We start from the raw sequence: 21518 nt of genomic DNA, 5'->3' as shown, positions 1-21518 counted from the left end.
TCTCTCTCTCTCTCTCTCTCTCTCTCCTTTCTACTGTTGATTGATCTATCTATCTATCTCTTTTCGTGAGAGGAGGGAGGAGAGGAAGGGACAAAGGGAGGGAGGGAGTGTGTGTTGATGTTTTGACGCCGATGACACCAAACGTTGATTCCTGATTTCAATTATTCCACCTCGAAATGGAATTGTTGGGCTCCTTTTCCTTCCTTCTCATCGTCTCTCTCTCTCTCTCTCTCTCTCTCTCTCTCTCTCTCTCTCTCTCTCTCTGTGTGTGTGTGTGTGTGTTTATCTCTTAAATTGACTTGAAATGCAATATTTTTTCAGTTAACATTTTTCCCATTTTCTACACGGTAAAGGCTTCGTGATTGGATTTCCTGTACGTGTTTATTGCTCCACCAAGCCTTTTCCGAATATACCACCACGTGTTTTCTTTTTTCTTTGTGCACTGGATGGAGTTTGCCGTTTAGTGTTACAAGGTCGGCTGTCGACACAGTTACGTTTTGTGTATTCCTCCGGAGAGTGAACGTGAATTACCAGTCTTGTTGTCGATGTTATGGGGCCTTATCTATTGTTATCTTGTTATTTCCGAAATCTTAATCGCGTCGCGGGTCTCTCTCTCTCTCTCTCTCTCTCTCTCTCTCTGTGTGTGTGTGTGTGTGTGTGTGTGTGTGTGTGTGTGTGTGTGTGTGTGTGTGTGTGTGTGGGTGTGTGTGTGTGTGTTCTTCTTACCACTTTCTTTCTTCGTCACTCTCCGATCTCCTTGTAACTCATTTTGATTCTGCTTGAGCTTTCCGTTTTCTTCTCATATTTCTAAATGTATTTTGAAATCTACTTCATGTTCTATTACTCTCTCCTCATCTTCATCTCTCTCTCTCCCTCACTCTCTCTCTCTCTCTCTCTCTCTCTCTCTCTCTCTCTCTCTCTCTCTCTCTCTCTCTCTCTCTCTCTCTCTCTCTCTCTCTCTCTCTCTCTCTCTCTCTCTCTCTCTCTCTATATATATATATATATATATATATATATATATATATATATATATATATATATCATGTCTTGATTTCTCTTACTGGTCTCGGAATAGAGATGGTTTCAAGGCTCTAAGCAAGTATTTCATATTCTTAGAATCATTAAATAGAAGACAGAATTTCATTTATATATTTCCCGGAAACGAGTTACTGAGACGTTTCATCAAAGCATTATTTCTTTGCGTGAGTACTCGAGTCACTGATGCAGATTTTATTAGTTTAAATGAAAAAAAATGATATTCTCTTTACCACTGTAGGTTAATAGTACAAGAACTTATTTACTGTTTATATAATGTATTATATTTTATTTCAAGATATACAATTTTGTTTTCAAGGCTCAGGTACAAAATTTAATACATTTGCATAGAAAGCTGTTCCTTCATAGAGACTTAGTAATATGGTAACACTTTATCTTGCAAGCACCAAATTAGTTACGTACAAATGTATAAATAATTAAATTATTCCGTAATTTAAACAAAAGGAAAAACAAATACAGATAAAAACCATTAGACTATTTCCTTTCCATTACACTCGCACTGCAATACTAAACACCCCTTTCCTCATCTTCCAACCTACTTTTTATCCCGTATGTCATAGGCAGCCCACGCCCACGACCTCCCATCACGCGCCTCAGGGGACCAATGGGCGGGGCTCGCCAATAGATAAACTACCGTGAGTGGGAGCAGGGGAAAAGTTTACTCGTTAAGGTTATTTAGGTGCTGTTTTATTGTATTATGCTTGTATACCTTCATAAAGTGTTATATTATAGTGACTGGCTGCCCCTCTCTCTCTCTCTCTCTCTCTCTCTCTCTCTCTCTCTCTCTCTCTCTCTCTCTCTCTCTCTCACACACACACACACACACACACACACACACACACACACACACACACACACACACACACACACACACACACACACACACACATATATAATCTCTTCATAAGCATAGATTAATGTGTAGATAGTGATACATAGGTAGACAGATAGATTAAATAGATACATAGAGATAGAAAGAGAGATACATAAACGGAGACACATGAACAAGCATATAGAGTTAGATAAATGGAGGGACACAGAGATTAAGAAAAGTAAGAAGGTATGTCAATGAGAGAGAGAGAGAGAGAGAGAGAGAGAGAGAGAGAGAGAGAGAGAGAGAGAGAGAGAGAGAGAGAGAGAGAGAGAGAGAATATTAAAAAAAGACATATTTCTTGAGGAAACTGGCATGGTGACGATAAAAAGACACTTAGCAAGAAGATATCAAAGGAATAAAAAGAGCAAACACGAGGAAAGAGAGGTGTAAAACAATATATGGGCATGAAGAAGGAGTAACTCGGATAAAAGCATAAGATAAAGGTTTCAGTACGATCACAAACACTCACTGTCTCACCGATCGTTACCAGCACAGTGCGATCCCCACCATGATGTGAGCCATACACTACTAAACTAATACACTAGACTTAAGCCTTCCCAGTCCCCATATGTATGGTTTCGGCATGTATGTACTGCAATTCCTAATAAACAGTATATTATTATTATTATTATTATTATTATTATTATTATTATTATTATTATTATTATTATTATTATTATTATTATTATTATTATTATTTTTACACACTCACACAAACACACACACACACACACTGGACTACTCTACTCTCTCGTATTCTCTTTGCTTAGTTTTCTATAATAATCTTTTTTTTTTTTATTATTCCTTTCCTTACGATTTACTCTATCTTTCATTTGTTTCTTGCATTTCTTGTATTCTTTTCTTTTTACATTTTTATTTTCTTCTTCATAGTCCTTTCCTGTCTTTCCTTTCTTCCATTACCTCCTCCTCTTCCTCCTCCTCCTCCTCTTCTGCTCTTTCTCCTCTCCTATATTTCCGACTTCTGCTCCTCCTTTTCTTATTCCTGCTTTGCCTCCTCAACCATTTCTTTCGTATTCTCCTGATCCTCTTCTTCTTCCTCCTCCTCCTCTTCCACAAGCACTACCCACTACGACCACTAGAGAGAGAGAGAGAGAGAGAGAGAGAGAGAGAGAGAGAGAGAGAGAGAGAGAGAAATTCCTAGGTTAACACAGCAGTTTTCCCTCCCTCCCTCCCTCTCTCTCTCTCTCTCTCTCTCTCTCTCTCTCTCTCTGAACACGTTACCGAGCGCAATCAAATAAACACGTTTCCACAAAACAGCTTTATATTTATCACTGAGCAGATTAAAAACAGAAAATCGTTATAAATATCAATACAATAAAGTCATGAGTATGTCAGCAGAATATCGCAAATTAAAGAAAAAATAAGGAAAGGGAAATTTTGAAGAGAAGAGCAACGGGGAAAGGAGAGAGAAAAAAAAACTTAAGTCAATATGGAGGAGAAAAAAAATGTTAAGGTTACACACACACAAACTCACTCTCTCTTTCACTGTCTGTCTGTCTGTCTGTCTGTCTCTCTCTCTCTCTCTCTCTCTCTCTCTCTCTCTCTCTCTTCTCTGTCGTTCATTTCCGTGGCAAAGGAGAGAAAAACGAGAGAGAGAGAGAGAGAGAGAGAGAGAGAGAGAGAGAGAGAGAGAGAGAGAGAGAGAGAGAGAGAGAGGCGGAGACAGTGACGAGTGAAGTCTCATCCATCACACACTATCCATCCTCACTACCGTCAATTCTTCTTTTCCTCCTCCTCCTCCTCCTCCTCCTCCTCCTCCTCCTCGTCCTCCTCCTCCAGGTGAAGTGAAGAGACATTTCATCGTCACAATTCGAGTATCACATGCCTGTCTCCTCTTCCTCCTCCTCGTCTTCTTCCTCTTTATCTTCTTATTCTTACTATTCCTACCCCTCTTGCTCCTCCTCTTCTCCTCCTTCTCTTATTCCTCTTCCTCCTCCTCCTCCTCCACCTCCTCCTCCTACTACTCTCCTCCTCCTCCTCCTCCTCCTCCTCCTCCTACTACTACTACTACTCCTGCTCCTGTTCCTACTACTACTACTACTACTCCCTACTCCTCCTCCTGCTCCTCTTCCTCCTCCTCATATATTCCTTCCTCTTCCTCTTCCTCTTACAATTTCCATTTATTTTGTCATCTTGTGTCCTTCTTTTCTTTGTCAGTTATTATCTTATTGACGGCTATAATTACTGTGTGTGTGTGTGTGTTTCACTGTTTGATTTGCTGCAGTCTCTGACGAGACAGCCAGACGTTACCCTACGGAACGAGCTCAGAGCTCATTATTTCCGATCTTCGGATAGGCCTGAGACCAGGCACACACCACACACCGGGACAACAAGGTCACAACTCCTCGATTTACATCCCGTACCTACTCACTGCTAGGTGAACAGGGGCTACACGTGAAAGGAGACACACCCAAATATCTCCACCCGGCCAGGGAATCAAACCCCGGTCCTCTTGCTTGGGAAGCCAGCGCTCTAACCACTGAGCTACCGGGTGTGTGTGTGTGTGTGTGTGTGTGTGTGTGTGTGTGTTTGGCAAGCATGCATATCTAGATTATGACTTGTGCGTGAGCGTGTATTCATGTCCGTATTGTCGAAATGGCAAGTGCACAACGTAAGGCTGTTATTGAAATGAGTATGAATATGTAAATTTGTGTTGTCATGCACCTGTTGTCATGTGCATCCCGCGCGCGTGTGTGTGTGTGTGTGTGTGTGTGTGTGTGTGTGTGTGTGTGTTAATATATAATCACTACTATATTACCATCTGTTTTTGCTAAGTCTATGTCGATATCTTAATTTAATGTCACTATCTAAAAAAAAACTATAGTAATATTGCAATAAATCAATATGTTTACTCGTTATATAAAACATATTATCCTCTTAACAATTTGTGGAATTACCTATTCCCCTTAAAAGCTCCCAATTCACTGTATTAAAAGCCTGATTGATGAGTCTGTTCCGGTCACTTACTTTTGAAGAGCCAGATTCTTCATCTCTCTCTCTCTCTCTCTCTCTCTCTCTCTCTCTCTCTCTCTCTCTCTCTCTCTCTCTCTCTCTATATATATATATATATATATATATATATATATATATTTTTTTTTTTTTCTAGATCAAGCACTATCAAGTTTTAATGCATTCTATCCTTACTTTTATTATTAAACCTAAATATTTTATACAAATATACCCATTTACATACGTTTAGTCACTGTCGAACTGTCAACAACATGTCACACTCTTAACCAATCAAAATAACATACCTTCCTCAAAAACGAAAAGAAAATACTCCTCAATTTAACCACGATTCGATGGCAGTACTCAAATTTCGTTTCCCCACAAACTCACAAAAATACTTCCCCCACATTTTCGGCCACATACTCACAGAACCAATTTTACCCACGTCCAAAAATTCGCTTTCCAAATTTTCAACCTCGCCGCCATCCAGCCTTCGTATTCACAGCTGCCCGCGTCCTCCAGTGTTCCAATCTTCGCCATCGCTCCTGCTCCCCATATGCCAAGTCTAGTGACGGGCGCAAACACATTTTTTCCCATCCCTTCCTTCCAGCTACAGAAGTTTTCCGTCTACGTGTGTACGTGTGCGTGTGTGCCCGGAAGAGATTGGGCGTTGTAGATATGTGTGTGTGTGTGTGTGTGTGTGTGTGTGTGTGTGTGTGTGTGTGTGTGTGTGTGTGTGTGTGTGTGTGTGTGTGTGTGTGTGTGTGTGTGTGTGTGTGTGTGTGTGTGTGTGTGTGTGTGTGTGTGTGTGTGTGTGTGTGTGTGTGTGTGTGTGTGTGTGTGTGTGTGTGTGTGTGTGTGTGTGTGTGTGTGTGTGTGTGTGTGTGTGTGTGTGTGTGTGTGTGTGTGTGTGTGTGTGTGTGTTCAAAACTACATGTGACGGGTTAACAGACTCAAAAACATGTTAGTTACCCCTGACACCAACACTAATAAAAGCAATAATTTTCTGTTCTGGTCACAATGATGAATATTCCACCGTAATATAAAGGAAGTCGGAATCCCAATACTACAAAAATATGACATAAAAGAGATCGTCTCTTTCACTTACACAATACTAAAATAAAAATTACTACACAAGATTAATTTTCTTACCGAACCGTGATGAAAAAAAAAAAAAACTAACTAAAACGTTGGTATCAGTGCACAGAGATTAACAGCATCATAATAAAGGAGTGTTCACCAGCTGCGAATATCAGAAAGCAGGTGTCACAAGGTATATAAGAAGACACGCAGCAAAATAAAAAGCTCAATAACGATATTAACTACACTGAAATAAACTTTTACAATCATCACGAACACTAATCCGCTTTGAAATATTGTGCTGTAGTTTTCTTTTTGCCTACGTCCTTCCTGTTTCCTGATTGCGTTCACGTAGTGTTGCTGACAAAGGTTTAGCTGGAGCAGAAAATTTGAATTCTAAGGCAAATTGAAATAATTCCTTCTACAAAAATAATCACTGCTTTTAAACAAATAAATCCACGTCTACATGTCCACTTACACACTCACATGGCGGCAGATGTTGAAGCAATGTTATCAACAGTGACACACATTAAAAAAAAAAATGTACATAGTTATCATTGATTTGAAATGCGCAGAAAGATTTATAATATCCTGTTAGGTTGGGTTAGTTAGGTTAGTTTATTTGTGATGAAGAAAATGAATAATATTTCCTTCTTGAACGACACCTGTCGTAATACTACATACCACGGTAATGTAAAGGAAGCCAGCCAAGACAAGACATACACTAATAAGAGTTCACAAGTATTTCCTCACATCTGAACTGTTAAATCTCAGAGAGAGAAAGAGAGGGAGGGAGGGAGAGAGAGAGAGAGAGAGAGAGAGAGAGAGAGAGAGAGAGAGAGAGAGAGAGAGAGAGAGAGAGAGAGAGAGAGAGAGAGAGAGAGGATTCCCAACAGAATTTCATATTGCACAAGAAGGATTTGTTAATAATATAATATGTAACCTAACTTCATTACACTTCAAGAAACATCAGAAAATATCCTTACGTAAAATAATAAAGATACTATTACTACTACTGCTACTACTACTATTACTACTACTACTACTAATAATAATAACAATAACAACAACAACAATAATAATGATGACAAAGACAGTGACAGTAGTAGTAGAGAGAGAGAAAAAAAAAGTGATCCGGTGGAAAGTAGGAATAAAAAATGCTCTGATGCTCCATAATCGTTTTCAATTAAATGCTCCACCTTTACATATTCCTCGTAATCCCTCTGTGCTTCCAGGTGATGGTGGTCGTGGTAGTGGCGGTGACGGTGGTGGTGGTGGTGGCTGCGCAGGTGTTTCAATCTTTTCCCAGTGTTCCAATTTGGCGTCGGTCTTCAATTCGAGTAATCTCCCGTGTAGAAAATTCATTAACTTGCTCGTGAGTAAGGAGGAATTTTACCTTAAAGCGCACACTGAATCACGAAAGGAGGCTGATGGGAGAGAGGGAAGAACTAGAGAAGGGAGAGTGAGAGGGGAGGAGGCAGGCTACCGAAAAGTTAAGAGAGAGAGAGGAAGATTGTAGAAGCAAGGGAAGGAGTAGATAGAGAATATAGAAGGATGAAGAAAGGAACGGGTATGAGAAACAGCCAGAGAAGGGCAAAGTGGGAAGATACAGAATGAACAGGAGCAGAGGGAGGAGGACGGAAGGAAAAAGGAAAAGTTAGGAAAGATAAGAGGGTGGGTGGGTGGAAGATATTGTAGATGGAGTAACTAGGAGAGGATATGGAAGGATGAAGAAAGGAAACAGGAGGAGAAATAGCTTGATAAGGGTAGAAATGGGAGAATGATGTAAGCAAGGAACAGGCGGAGGAGAAGAAAGGATGTGGAGAGAAGAAAGGAAAAGGTTGAGTGCCTAAGGATGGATTAGTTATGAGATGATACAGGAAGTTGAATATAGGAAAAAGTAAGAGAGACAGCCAAAAGAAAAATAGTAATGAGAAAAAATCAAAAGGAAAGGAACAAAAATGAAAAAAGAAAGGAAGAATGGAATGAATAAGACTCCATACAGTAAGGTGAAAAAAAAGAAATAGTAGAAGAAATAGACAGATAGGAATAAAAATTGTAAAAAATAAAATGAAAGAAATGGAAAGAAAAGTAACAGTAGGAAGAAGAAAAACAATGAAGAGCTTACCTGCATATTGAAGGGAAAAATCAAGTGGTAGATGGAGTAAAGGTAAAGCAAAGAAGTGTAAAAGAGGATAGACTAATATGACGAAGAAAAAAATATAGGAAAGAAACGAAAAATAACAGAAAATTCAGAAGAAAGAATGATGAACACAAGTAGACAAAATACATAACAGAGAAAAGAAATAAAAGGAAGAGATGTAACACAAGATGAGATAATACCCTTAAGAGAGAGAGAGAGAGAGAGAGAGAGAGAGAGAGAGAGAGAGAGAGAGAGAGAGAGAGAGAGAGAGAGAGAGAGAGAGAGAGAGAGAGAGACGGTAAATGTGACGGGTGATGGATTGTATTAGAGAAGAAACCAAAAGGAAACTTGAAAATATGAAGAGAAAAAAAAAAGTAAGTGATTGTTGGAAGTGGTAAGTGTACTGTGTGTGTGTGTGTGTGTGTGTGCGAGAAACGACGGGGGGGAAAGGTGGTGGGGGAGGGCTGGCTACCTGTTACAGCACACGACACACTTTCATAATGTTTCCCTTCCGTGCTTTGCTGACACGTTTCCTCTATTTTATATATAAAAAAACAGCGGGGTACAAGTGAGACAAGACCAAGTATGCGGGTAAAGCAGACAAGGGACAAGGATGGATTAATATACGACAAGGAGCAGATGAGAATTACATGAGGGTACAGGGAAAAAATGTCGTTTCTCTTCCTCCTTACTTCCTTCATCCTACGTTTTTTCATGCTCTCCTGTCGTGTTTTTTTTTCGTATACTCTCTCTCTCTCTATCTATCTATCTATCTATCTATCTATCTCTCTATCTATCTCTCTTTCTCTCTGATTACTTGAAGGAAGGTGTAAATCTGGTATGAAAATAAGTTCTGTCTATTACATTTTTTAATCAACCCGGTGAGAGAAATAAACTACTTTCATTCCATTTTTACAATCCTTTAATCTTTTTTGAGGACTCCCACCTTTTTTTCAACATACATTCTCATACATTCTTCTACGGTATGATTTTCTTCCCCTGCTGTCAATCTCCTGTTCCTACATGCTGACTCTCATTCCCGTCTCTCAATCAGGCTTTCCCTCTCTCCTACCAAACATTTCTCCCTCATTTCCTCTCTCTCTCTCTCTCTCTCTCTCTCTCTCTCTCTCTCTCTCTCTCTCTCTCTCTCCCTTCCTGCTCCTATAACATCCCAACCAAGGCTTTCCTGCTCCTTTCTCTTCATCTCTCACACTTCCTCCACCTCCTGCTCCGCCTCACTCCTTCTTCTGCCACTCATCTCACTTCGCGTCTCAGGAGGAGGGAAAGAAAAAAAGTAAACTTGACATGATAATATTGTCTCCTCGGCGAACCCTTGCCCTCCAGTGGCGCGTGACAACGAAGAGCCTAGAAACTTGCTCCTCTCATGACCCACCCGACGCCGCCCAGCGCTCGTCATTTGTGATTCTGAGACACTCCGGCTGGTGAATAGTACATCTTGATGCGTGAAAACTGCACATTAGGAGAGAGAAGTGAAGAGATGGAACGGAGAAGAGAGACAAAGTAGTAAAAGGCTTGTGTTATGAAAATATGGAAGGGAAGGCAAGGGAAGGGTAAAAGACCTAATGTAAAAAGACAGAAAGGAATGTTTTATATATTGTGGAAGAGGAACAATGAATAAAATGGGATGATAAAACTAAAGACAGGCAAGAGAAGAAGACAATGGAAAGGAAAAGGGAGAAAATTTGAAAAAAAAAATCATCATACAAAAGAAGAGAGAAGGGAAAGGAGTATGAATGGTTAAAGGAAGAACAAATAAGAAGAGTAAGATAAGGCAGAAAGAAGATGATGGGCATAGAAGGTAGAGAAGTGAAAGTCAAGCAAATAGAAAATAAAGAGAAAGAATCGGATACTCTGAAGGAAAAAAAAGGGAAGGAGGTAAGGTGGAAAAAGGTGGACTGTGAAACGGATAAAAGACAAAACATGAGAACTGAGAGATAATAAGTGAAAGAAAATAAAGTTAATACAAAATAAGATAGAAGGGAAGGAAATATGAATTGTAAAAGGAGGAACGGAGAAGAGGACAGAATAGTGAGAGGATGTGTCATAAGAGTAAGCAAGGGCAAAGAAAGACAATGGAGGAAAATATGAAAAGAAAGGTAGAAAGAAGTGAAGGAAAAGACAGAAAGGAAAAAAAAACTTGTATTGAAAAAGAAACAAACAAGAAAATTGGATGTGGAACAGGGGAACTGGGTGTATTGCGACACTGAGAAAATGAAAGAGAAGCCAAAGATGAAAAAGAAGGTGAAAAAAAAACTAATACACAATAACATGGGGAAGAAAAAGAAATATGTAATGTGAAAGGAAAACGGAGCAAAGGAATGTGTTGCGAATGAAAGGAGAAGCATAGCGAAGGAAACAATTGTGAATGACATGAAAGATAACCAAAGACGATTGAGATAGAGCATGAAGAGGAGGCCATAGAAAGAAGCTAATGAAGAAGATAGAAAGAGGAACAGAGAAGATAAATAAGAAAAAAAGATACATCGTGAACAAAACCCAGATCAAAATAACGAGTAAAAATATGAAAGACAATACAACATAAGATAAGATAAGATAGTTTTTTTGTCACATTGAGGCATAGAGTACAACATGGAATTCTTTTTTTCCAGTGAGCTCATACAATGCTAGAATACAGGCTCTAAAAATAAACAAGGACTAAAAATCACATATTATAAAGACTTAAAACACAGTGAGTTAAGAAGCTTAGATTCTACTGTGAAGGACAAAAAATTTATAGTTTAATACTCTTTGGAATAAAGGAAAAGGATGGAAAATATAAATAAATATCCACCGTTAAAGGTGAAATAACGACAAATGAGTAAAGAAAAAGGGAAAAGAAAAGAAATAATGACACATATGAAGAAACAAATAAATAGTGATAAATAAAACAAAGAAAAGACAACATAGAACACAAACTAAGGGATGAATTATGAAAGCCAAAGAGAAAAGACGAAAGAAGAATAATAAAGAGTAAATAATAAGGAAAGGAGAAAGAAAAGAGCAAAATAAAAGGAAAATGAAAAAAGAAAATGAAAAAAATGAAAACGAGAGAGAGAGAGAGAGAGAGAGAGAGAGAGAGAGAGAGAGAGAGAGAGAGAGAGAGAGAGAGAGGTGGGGGACTGGCAGTATGAAGTGATGCGAGGGAAGGGAAGACATGACGTGAAGGAAAGGGAAGGGGAAAGTCACACTGGGGAGGAGTTTGAAGCATGAATTGAGGGATGTGCTGGAGGGGAGAGGGCGCTGGTGTGAGGGAGAGCAAGGGACACAGGAAGGCGAGGCAGAGGTTGAGAAATGAAATGAGGGAGGTAATGCGAGAGAGAACAAGAGGTTAATGAAGGGAAGAGACATGATGCACTGATAGGAGGGAGGAAAGAGGGATCAGGAACGTATAGAGATAAAGGAGAGAGAAGAGAGAGAGAGAGAGAGAGAGAGAGAGAGAGAGAGAGAGAGAGAGAGAGAGAGAGAGAGAGAGAGAGAGAGAGAGAGAGAGAGAGAGAGAGAGAGAGAGAGAGAGAGAGAGAGTTATTTACAAAAGGAAAATATAAATGAAAGAAGGAAAAGGTATGAGGGAAGAACCATGAAAAAGTGAGTTTCCAGAGAAGGAAAAGTGATAAATAAAAGAGGAGGAAAATAATACAATTCAGGGCAAAAGGAAAAAAAAAAACTTTGGTAAATGTTGCGAAATGTGGAAGATAGTTTACCAAGAAAAAGAAGGTAATTAGGAAAGAGAAGAAACTGTAAAAGAGCTACGTCAAGGATAAATGTGTGTGTGTGTGTGTGTGTGTGTGTGTGTGTGTGTGTGTGTGTGTGAAAACTTTGCTACAATTGCTGCTCCTGAATACATATTATTTTTTTATTATGACATGCTCTCTCTCTCTCTCTCTCTCTCTCTGAAAACCAGTTGGTATAATTTGTAAACACAACATTTCATCAGGAAGCAGATTCGGTTCAACGCAAAGCTTCTCTTCCTCGGGGTATTTGCTTTTCATATGCATTAATATAACTCAGATATAATACGTTATTTACACATAGAATATAAACACCAGAGGAAAGACGTGTTGGAGGAAAAGGAATTTATGAGGAAGAAGATGCTAATTTCTCAGTGTGAATATAATGGACACGAATGAGTCAGCAAGTGAGCTATTCAGTCAGTCAGTAAATGAGTCATGAAATGTGTGAGAACTATAAGCAATCTGAAATGGAAGTCATTGCAGCTCTCCTTTAATCAGACCTGGCCAGTCAGTCAAGCACATTAAAATAACCTGTCAGTCAGCCCGTCAGATAGCCATGTAAGAGGTGATCAATCAGTGAAATCCATCAAAATACTCTCCCTTTTTGTAGTTCAAATATCCAGTGAATCAGTCAGTAAAGAAGCCAGTTACGTGAAAGCTGACCAAGTTTTCAGCCTAGGGTAGTAAAGCCTTTCACTGCTAAACTATTTTTTTTTCTATAATAACCTGAAAAATTTAAAATTGAACACGCATCACGAGACACTGTTTGCTTTGTTACGACAGAAAACGAGTTGAATAACAGTGGCGTGAGATTCCTGTAAACAAAGAAAATAATAATGGTCCATAATAAAACATAGATGATCACGGCACCTTAGCAATAAAAGTGTTAATGAAATACGCCCATGTTCTCTAAGTGGATGGGTAGTCATGTATTTTCTTGCAGTCCAGTAAATAGTTAATCAGGACTTCAGACAATTAGCCGGCACGTCAGTCATCCCAAATAGCAAGTCAATCAGCATAAGGCAACTAGCTCTACTAAGTTTACTGTTGTCATCATTAACGTGCTGTCTGCGAATCTGAATGTTTAAAGGCTATCACGCTTATCTCTCTCTCTCTCTCTCTCTCTCTCTCTCTCTCTCTCTCTCTCTCTCTCTCTCTCTCTCTCTCTCTCTCTTTCATCCTTCATTCTGTATGTATGATATAACTATTGGCATAGCTATTTATATGTAACGATTTGGCTTTGATAATGGTAGTGATGGTGGTGATGCTGGTGGTCGTTGTGGTGGTGGTGGTGGTTGTAGAGATGTTCCTTCTGGTTGTAATAATGGTTGCAATCTGCCTATCCCATTGGCAATCATACAAAACAAAATGCAACGACGAAATGATTACATACTGAAATTATCAACACACAAATCCGAAACGCAATAACAGCCGCAAATTCAACATTAACGTAAGTAAAGGCAAACCTCCAGACACTCGCGGAAGAGAGGCAAGAAAATCATCACAAGTTTAAGAAATGAAAGAGTAATTACAACATTCATTTCAAATAAATTAGGACAGAATGAAAGGGAAAAAAAATAAAAAGAGAAGTTGATTCAATTAAATAAAAACAATTGCTGCTTCAACTAAGGAAACATAATTAACTCAGACTAATAAAATTTAAAAATAGAGTCGTAATAACCCTTTATGTGCAGAACAAACGACAATGAACGACAAAGCGATCGACCTTTAACTTATGGTCCCACGGCACTCTCCTCTCCTTTCTCCTCCTCCTTCTTCTCCTCCTCCTCAGACTGAAAGAAAACGGAAATGGGTAAAAAAGAATCGCCTAAACTTTCATTCGTCCCTCGTTTCATCCCCTTTTCTATTTTTATTTCAAATTAATGTTTTTTTCTTCAATATTCTATTTAATTTTCTTCCTTGACCCACGTTATTTTTCTTTTTTTTTCCTTTCCCTCCTACGCAATTCAACTCCACTCTTCATTTCCCATTTTCCTTTCTTTGCTTCTTACACATCGTCTGCTTCACCTCGGCGTCTTTTTTTATCGTTGTCGTTCTCGTTCTTGTTCTTCGTCGTCATCTTCTCTTCTTCCTCCTCCTCCTGTTTTCCTCCTCCTTTTACTCCTCCTCCTCCTTCTTCTCCAATTCTACTTTTCCTCTTTTGTTATTTCTGTTTCCTTTTCTTCTCATACTTGTTCTCTTATTCTTCCAATAATTGTTGTTCTTGTACTCGTTTTTTTCTTCATTTCTTCTTCTTCTTCTTCTTCTTTTTCATTCTTCGTCTTCTTCTTCTTCTTTTAATTTTAATTTTTCTTTTTCTTTTTCTTCTTCTTCTTCTTCATGTTGCTGTTAGTTTTTCTTCTTGTACATTTCAGTTTTGCCTTTGTTTTGTTTTTTTTCTTTGATATTTTTCTTCCTCACGAGCTTTATCTCTCTCTCTCTCTCTCTCTCTCTCTCTCTCTCTCTCTCTCTCTCTCTCTCTCTCTCTCTCTCTCTCTCTCTCTCCACCACCTCATCCGTTTATCCTCAGTAGGGAGTGAGTCAGTGCAGGGGTCCTTGGTGTCGTCACGAGGGGGATCAAGAAGCAACTTGGAGGATGAAGGTTCTCTTCAAATCGACCCGAAGGCACTCCAGCCCCGGGAAGAAAAAAGGGAGGTGAAAAATGCTTAACGGAGGAAGGAACAGAGAGAGAGAGAGAGAGAGAGAGAGAGAGAGAGAGAGAGAGTTTATAAAGGTCTTAGATTAACTATATGATCAACTGTCACGTCTTTTTTCATACGTGGCAGAAGGGAAAGGCACAAAAATTTCCCCCCATCAATAAATGCTCTGGCTTGTACACATAAAAATACAAAGCCTTCCCTCTGGCTTCGAAAAGGTCACAAATTAAAAGACTGGCTCAGGTCCATAAAGAAGGGAATTGAAACTGGGAAATATTAAAAAAAAGGAAGGAAAAATGATATGGAGGCTCACTGGTCGTTCAGCTCAGATTACATTTTCATTTTTCTCTGCATTGTGAAAAACGTGATTGTAAAAAAATGAAATGGAGAGTTCCTAAAATGCTGCTTCTTTATCTCTTACTCTGTGCTTCCAAGTATGCATAACGCTGTCTTTTTTTATAATGAAAATTTTTTTTTTTTTTTATCAAATTTCATGCTTTTCCCTGTCAATAACTAAGAATTCCTTTTTATTCACTTACGTATCAATAGTGTGTCATTCATAACTTTTTTCCCTGTTTCTATCTATTTTCTATTCATCGTTTTCTCATAACATGTAGTTCATGTGTGTGTGTGTGTGTGTGTGTGTGTGTGTGTGTGTGTGTGTGTGTGTGTGTGTGTGTGTGTGTGTGTGTGTGTGTGTGTAATTCACCACCATAGTCGTCTGCTGGTCACCCAGCCAGTCTTCCCCATTACGGAGCGAGCTCAGAGCTCATAGACCGATCTTCGGGTAGGACTGAGACCACAACACACACTCCACACACCGGGAAAGCGAGGCCACAACCCCTCGAATTACATCCCGTACCTATTTACTGCTAGGTGAACAGGGGCTACACATGAGACTTGCCCATTTGCCTCACGCTTCCCGGGACTTGAACACGGACCCTCTCGATTGTGAGTCGAGCGTGCTTACTACGCGGTGTGTGTATTGTGGGCGTGTGTGTGCATGTCTGCGAGTGTGTGTGTGTGTGTGTGTGTGTGTGTGTGTGTGTGTGTGTGTGTGTGTGTGTGTGTGTGTGTACTTAAAATAGCCTTTCCATTCACACGCTAAATTAAACCCCCATTCACCCATTCCAAGGGTCACCACCTGTTTGATTTAGTAGGGGTGGTGAGGGTGTGGCCGTGGAAAGACCGTGGATGGAGGGAAGGCAGGAGTGGGAGGGAGGCTTCATCGGAAAACTGGCAAGGAGGAAGGAAAAGTCTGAGCAGAGAGGAATGAACGGAGCCGGAGTTCATCGGGTAGCGGCGGGAAGGCTAGGGGTGGGTTGGAGGGATTGGCAGTGGGGGGAAAAGAGCGGGAGGGGCAGGGAAAGGAGGAAGAAATGGGAAGGAAACTAAAGAAAGAATCATAGGAACTTGAATATGGAGTCACAACTATATACTTAATTTTCCAGTTGTACAAAAAAAATAACAATGTGGGACCGGAAACAGCATAAGAAAATGGAAAGGAGAAAAGAAAATGAAATGAAAGGAAGTAAAAGGTGCTTTAGAATAGAAAAAATACATATATTGCTGATTTTCCTGTGATGAATGTGCTCCATCGGTTGGAATGCAATCAAATTAACAATTTTTCCTTTCTTTGCAGGTGTGTGTTGGAGTGTTGGTGACGGTGTCTTGGTGTTCATTATTGAGGTGATATTCTCATTTCTTTGATCCACATAGGTAAGATTTATTTTTCATGTAAGAAATGTAGCGGCGAAGGACAACAAAATATAGAACTAAAAGGAATACTCAAAGTCGTTGAAGTGTCTAAAGGTTAGAGATACTCGTATCGGTTCCTGGTACGTATTTCTTCATCATCACCGTAACTGTCTACATGACCGGCGACATGTACCAGAATCATTTAAATGTCGTACAAAAACATGACCATATGAATTACTAAACAGTAAGATTACGTATACACAAATAAAAAACAAATTAAGCAAACAAAACAGAAATATGTACTATACGTAGATCATGTAAGTAACGTTCATGGTAAATAAACAATAATACTTTAGAAGAAAAAAAAGAACAATTATATATTGAAAGAGACAAATAAAACCGAATAAAAAAACAAGCACACTGGAAATTTATTTAGATAACCTAGATGAAAAAAAAATAAGCCAAAAGTAAATCAACGCCAAAAATTACAAAGACCACTGAAAAAACGAACAAAGCATATCGTGTGAAGCAATATCGTACGATTAACTCATGAAAATGTGAACAAGGCTGCAGGATGGAGTGGCTTACATCGATACACTCATCTTGCAAACTCCCCCTCCCCACTACTTCATCCTCTCTCAAAGCCAACCCCTCCCTGCCTTTATGACCACCCACTCTATCTTCCCACCCTTCCCCTCCCACCCTCTCCAGATAAGACCTCTTAAAACTCGACCTCTTAAAAATAAAAGCCACTAGACTCTTAAGCTTAAAAGTAAATGCCATAATTATTATAAAAGAGGCGCAGGTACAGCACACACCGCACCTGCCACAGCACCACAACGCCACAACGCAGAACAGCAAGAGCTTCACCCTTCTTTAGCACACAACAGTTTCTTAATTAGCAACACTTTACCTTTACAAACAGTTGCACGACGGACACAGACGGATAAAGAGTTGCACCACCACTACCGCCACTGCCACCACCACTGCCACCACCACTGGCGCTCTTTGCAACATCGAAAGGAACAATGCGGCGGTAAAAGTGAGCAAAAGTAAAAGCAAAAGCAGCGAAAAATGAGAAAGACAGTTGGAAAAGTGGAGAGAAAAAGAGAGGAAAAGGAGAAGAGAAAATCAGGTAATGGAAAGAGAACACACAAAGAGGTGGAATGCAGGTAGAAAGACGACGAGGGTAACAAACATGAGAGGAAAGAAAAAAAGCTGAAAAAAAATAAGGTGGGAGAGGTTAAGAGAGAAAAGTTGGATGGAAAACAGAATGCAAAAAAAAAAAAAAAATGAAAATGAGAAAATGTAGAACACAGAAATTGAGGTGAGATAAGAAGAAAAGAAAATTGAAAAGGTGAAAAAGGAAACAAAAACAAGAAGAAAGTGGGAGAGGTACATAAGATATGATGGTAGATAATAAAACAATTAGAATGCATAACTAAAAAAAAAAATAACATGGAAAGAGAAAAGAAAAAGAGAAAAGGAAATGAGGAAATGAAAAAGAATACGAAAGAGAACTAGGAGAGAAAAGATAAAAGGAAAGAGGACAGGAAGAAAGGAGTGAGAAATGAGATAATGGAAGAGAACAAAAGAAGTAGAATGAGGGAAAGAATGAGGAGAGACATAAAAGAGAAGAGGAGATAGGAGGTAGATGGTGATGGTGGTGGTGGTGGTGGTGGTGGTGGTGGTGGTGGTGGTGGTGATGCAGGCGGCAGGAAGAGAGAGAACTCACCTGAAAAGAAAGAGAGCATGAATACTAAGGCTGGAAATAGCTTTGGAATGAGTGTGAGTGAGTCAGTGTGTGTGTGTGTGTGTGTGTGTGTGTGTGTGTGTGTGTGTGTGTGTGTGTGTGTGTGTGTGTGTGTGTGTGTGTGTTTGTGTGCTTGTGTTTTACTGTTTGATCTGCTGCAGTCTCTGACGAGACAACCAGACGTTACCCTACGGAACGAGCTCAGAGCTCATTATTTCCGATCTTCGGATAGGCCTGAGACCAGGGTGTGGGTGTGGGTGTGTGTGTGTATGTGTGTGTGTGTGGGTGAAAAATTATACACCGCTTCTAACACACACAGCAACCAATGAATGTGTTTGTGTGTTTAGCCTAGAAGTGCTTTATTCCCTGGCAATTATATGGAGGGTAAACTGTTTTGTGTGTGTGTGTGTGTGTGTGTGTGTGTGTGTGTGTGTGTGTGTGTGTGTGTGTGTGTGTGTGTGTGTGTGTGTGTGTGTGTGTGTGTGTGTGTGTGTGTGTGTGTGTGTGCAGGATGGGGAGGGGTAGCAGTGGTGGGCAATGGTGGTAATCCTCTGTGTAAGCTTTTAAAACCCTGGTCAGTATTATGAATATTGTATATGTGTATATTATCCTCACCACCCAATCCACGCACCCGGTCAATTCATGTTGCTGCTGCTGCTGCTGCTTCTGTTGTTGTTGCTATTGGCAGTGGTAGTGGTAGTGGTAGTGATTGTGGTGGTGGTAGTTTAACCCTTTCAGTACTGGGATGCATTTTTTATCTTGAGTTTTGGATGTAATTAGACGATTCTATTTATATTAGGAAGGGTCTATGGAGGTTAGAAGTTTAATGGCCAGAGTCTTCACTACTCTAATTTCCACGCATGTTTTTTTGAAGGTGGATAAAATCACCAAATAGTAAGCAGAATTAAAATGAAAAGGCGTCCGGGAACTAAAGAGGTTAACTGAGAATGGGCACAGTTTTCAAGTTGATTTCCGCTGTTCTTATTATTATTTCTGCCGCAAAGAAGAACTTTTCAATGTAACTTTATCAACATTACTTATCATGAACTTTACATCCATTACATCCTCTCCTGGTTCGCCAATACTAAAAAAAATATTGAAGAGAAAAAATAAATCATAGTCGTAGTCTGATATCTATTAAATCCCATCTCTCTCTCTCTCTCTCTCTCTCTCTCTCTCTCTCTCTCTCTCTCTCTCTCTCTCTCTCTCTCTCTCTCTCTCTCTCTCTCTCTCTATCTATCTATCTATCTCTCTATCTATTTATCTATCTATCTCTATCTATCTATCTATGTGTCTATCTCTCTGTTTTCTCTCTATCTATCTATCTATCTATCTATCTATCTATCTACCTATCTATCTATCTATCTTATGCTCTCTAATTAGCTGACAGTTTTTCTATATAATGAAAAAAAAAAAAAAAAAAAAAAACTGACCGCTTCCTTACAAATCATGGCACTTGAGATTAAGAAGATTGACATGTGATTTGTACGACCACCACCACCATACCATTCACTTCAACTCACCAAATTACCACCACTATAATCAGTTTTAATCGACACTATTTTCATCATCTGCAATCATCACGGCTTCTTTTAAGAGTTACTATCATCATATATGAACATTTAAGCTTCCATTCACCACCACCACCACCACCACTTTCAATCACTCAGGCCATGACCACTGGGACAGGTAATATTTAATCCCGCTTCCCTGAATGCAGCCACTGGAGGCGTCACCTTTAGCGGACCGATAGAAGCGTCCGGCTGGCAAATGTATGCGTCCGGCTGCTCTCTCTCTCTGTTCAGGGGAAATACAATTGAAACGTTGACACCGTTCTTTATAGTCTTTATGCTTCCGTCCTAGCGGGATTTTCAAATAGCAGGAATGACCCGACGCTGCTGATGATTTCACTATTAGATAATGTTAAATGTTTGTTAATGTTTTCTGTTTTGTCTTGTCACTATCAGCACTGTCTTTCTTAAGAGGGGATGGGGGAAGAACCTAGAATTTTATTACGTTTTTTTTTTTTTTTTTGGGGGTAGGGGTATTGTTTGCGATCTCTATTGCTTCTCACTATCAAGAAATGTTAGTGGTTTCTATCAGTATTATTATAAGAGTGTTATCGTTAGATTGTTAACCCATATTTGTCACTAATGGCTATCTCGACCCTCGCACTGCCGCAAGCATCATTCTCACTGTATCAAAGGCTACGCAGCAAACACTACAAGCGAACAAAATGCTACACAAGTTTTACCATTATATCACACACACACACACACACACACACACACACACACACACACACACACCAAAAAAAAAAGAAAGAAAAAAAAATCAACACCACGCCTAGTGGATAAGGTGGTGAACGTGGGATCGGGCAGACATCCACGCGTTGGTTCGAATCCCACGACATAACGCTTTGAAACAATGCTATTTGTCGAGTGGTTTAAAGTTACCTACATGTCACCATGATACCGAGGTTCTTGAAAGGTACACCCAAGATGCGCTTGGGTGGTGATACGGGCCCTAACATGGGTACCACTATAAATAAAATTGCCTGCGCCACTAATGGGTGGAATCTGAACAGCGCCTCCCATACACTCTTCAAGTGTGCCTACAGGCGCTATAGGCCGTAACATAAAAAAAAAAACTTTGATAAAGAAAAAAAAAAATTCACAAAACACACCACATACAAACAAACACAAAACAGACGCCACTTCACATCACATTTACTACCAATGCACCACCAACACACTACACACATACATACACTACAATACCACTCACCACTCACTCACTACTCATGTACATCACCACATCACGCAATAATCACAATCATACACCATCACCAACACCAGGACAGTCATCACATGCATTCCGCACACATAAGCAAACACACACACACACACACACACACACACACACACACACACACACACACACACACACACACACACACACACACACACACACACAGAAACCATCACCCTTAGAACCACTAATACTACAACCACCACCACCACCACCACTACCACTACCAACCAGCCAGCCAGCGTTCCGTCACCCCACTCACTACCACCAAATCAGGAATATCGAGCAATTCCATCACTCTCCTCGGCCAGGAATTCCGTAAACCAAAGGCAACGCAGACACGAATCCTGCCCGTGCCTAAACTCACTGATATCCTGCCGGCGTGAGTGCGTGCCGGCCCTGAATTCCTGCCCCTCCTACACCTACGTACATACTCCTCATCCTCCTTCCTGCCCCTCCTACACGTGCTCCTCCAGCTCCTCCTCTTCTTCCTCTAATACATACTTCTCCTCAGCATACTCCTCCACTACCAACTACATAATTCCTCACATATTCCATCATCTCCTCCTCCTCCTCCTCCTCCTCCTCCTCCTCCACATATTCCACAATAACCTCTCTCCCTCCACTTAATCCTTCCACATATACTGTACATAATTCTGATCCTTAGCCTTTTCTAACTCTTCTCTTCTTCTTCCTCCTCCTCTTATTTCCCTACACTTCTTTC

General features: G+C 39.9%; 1 protein-coding gene and 1 non-coding gene across 5 annotated transcripts in view; one reads left to right on the top strand and one right to left on the bottom strand.

Moving 5' to 3' along the window:
• LOC123520853 overlaps positions 1-21518 on the top strand; it is a 364869-nt gene that overhangs the window by 27312 nt on the left and 316039 nt on the right. The window lies entirely within an intron of this gene.
• On the bottom strand, positions 4372-4445 carry Trnag-ccc. The gene has a single exon. It is a non-coding gene; the product is annotated as a tRNA-Gly (tRNA).

Source organism: Portunus trituberculatus, chromosome 47 (genome assembly GCF_017591435.1).
Source record: "Portunus trituberculatus isolate SZX2019 chromosome 47, ASM1759143v1, whole genome shotgun sequence".
In the NCBI taxonomy this organism is placed as follows: Eukaryota; Metazoa; Arthropoda; class Malacostraca; order Decapoda; family Portunidae; genus Portunus; species Portunus trituberculatus.
This window is presented reverse-complemented; position numbering and strand designations above follow the sequence as displayed.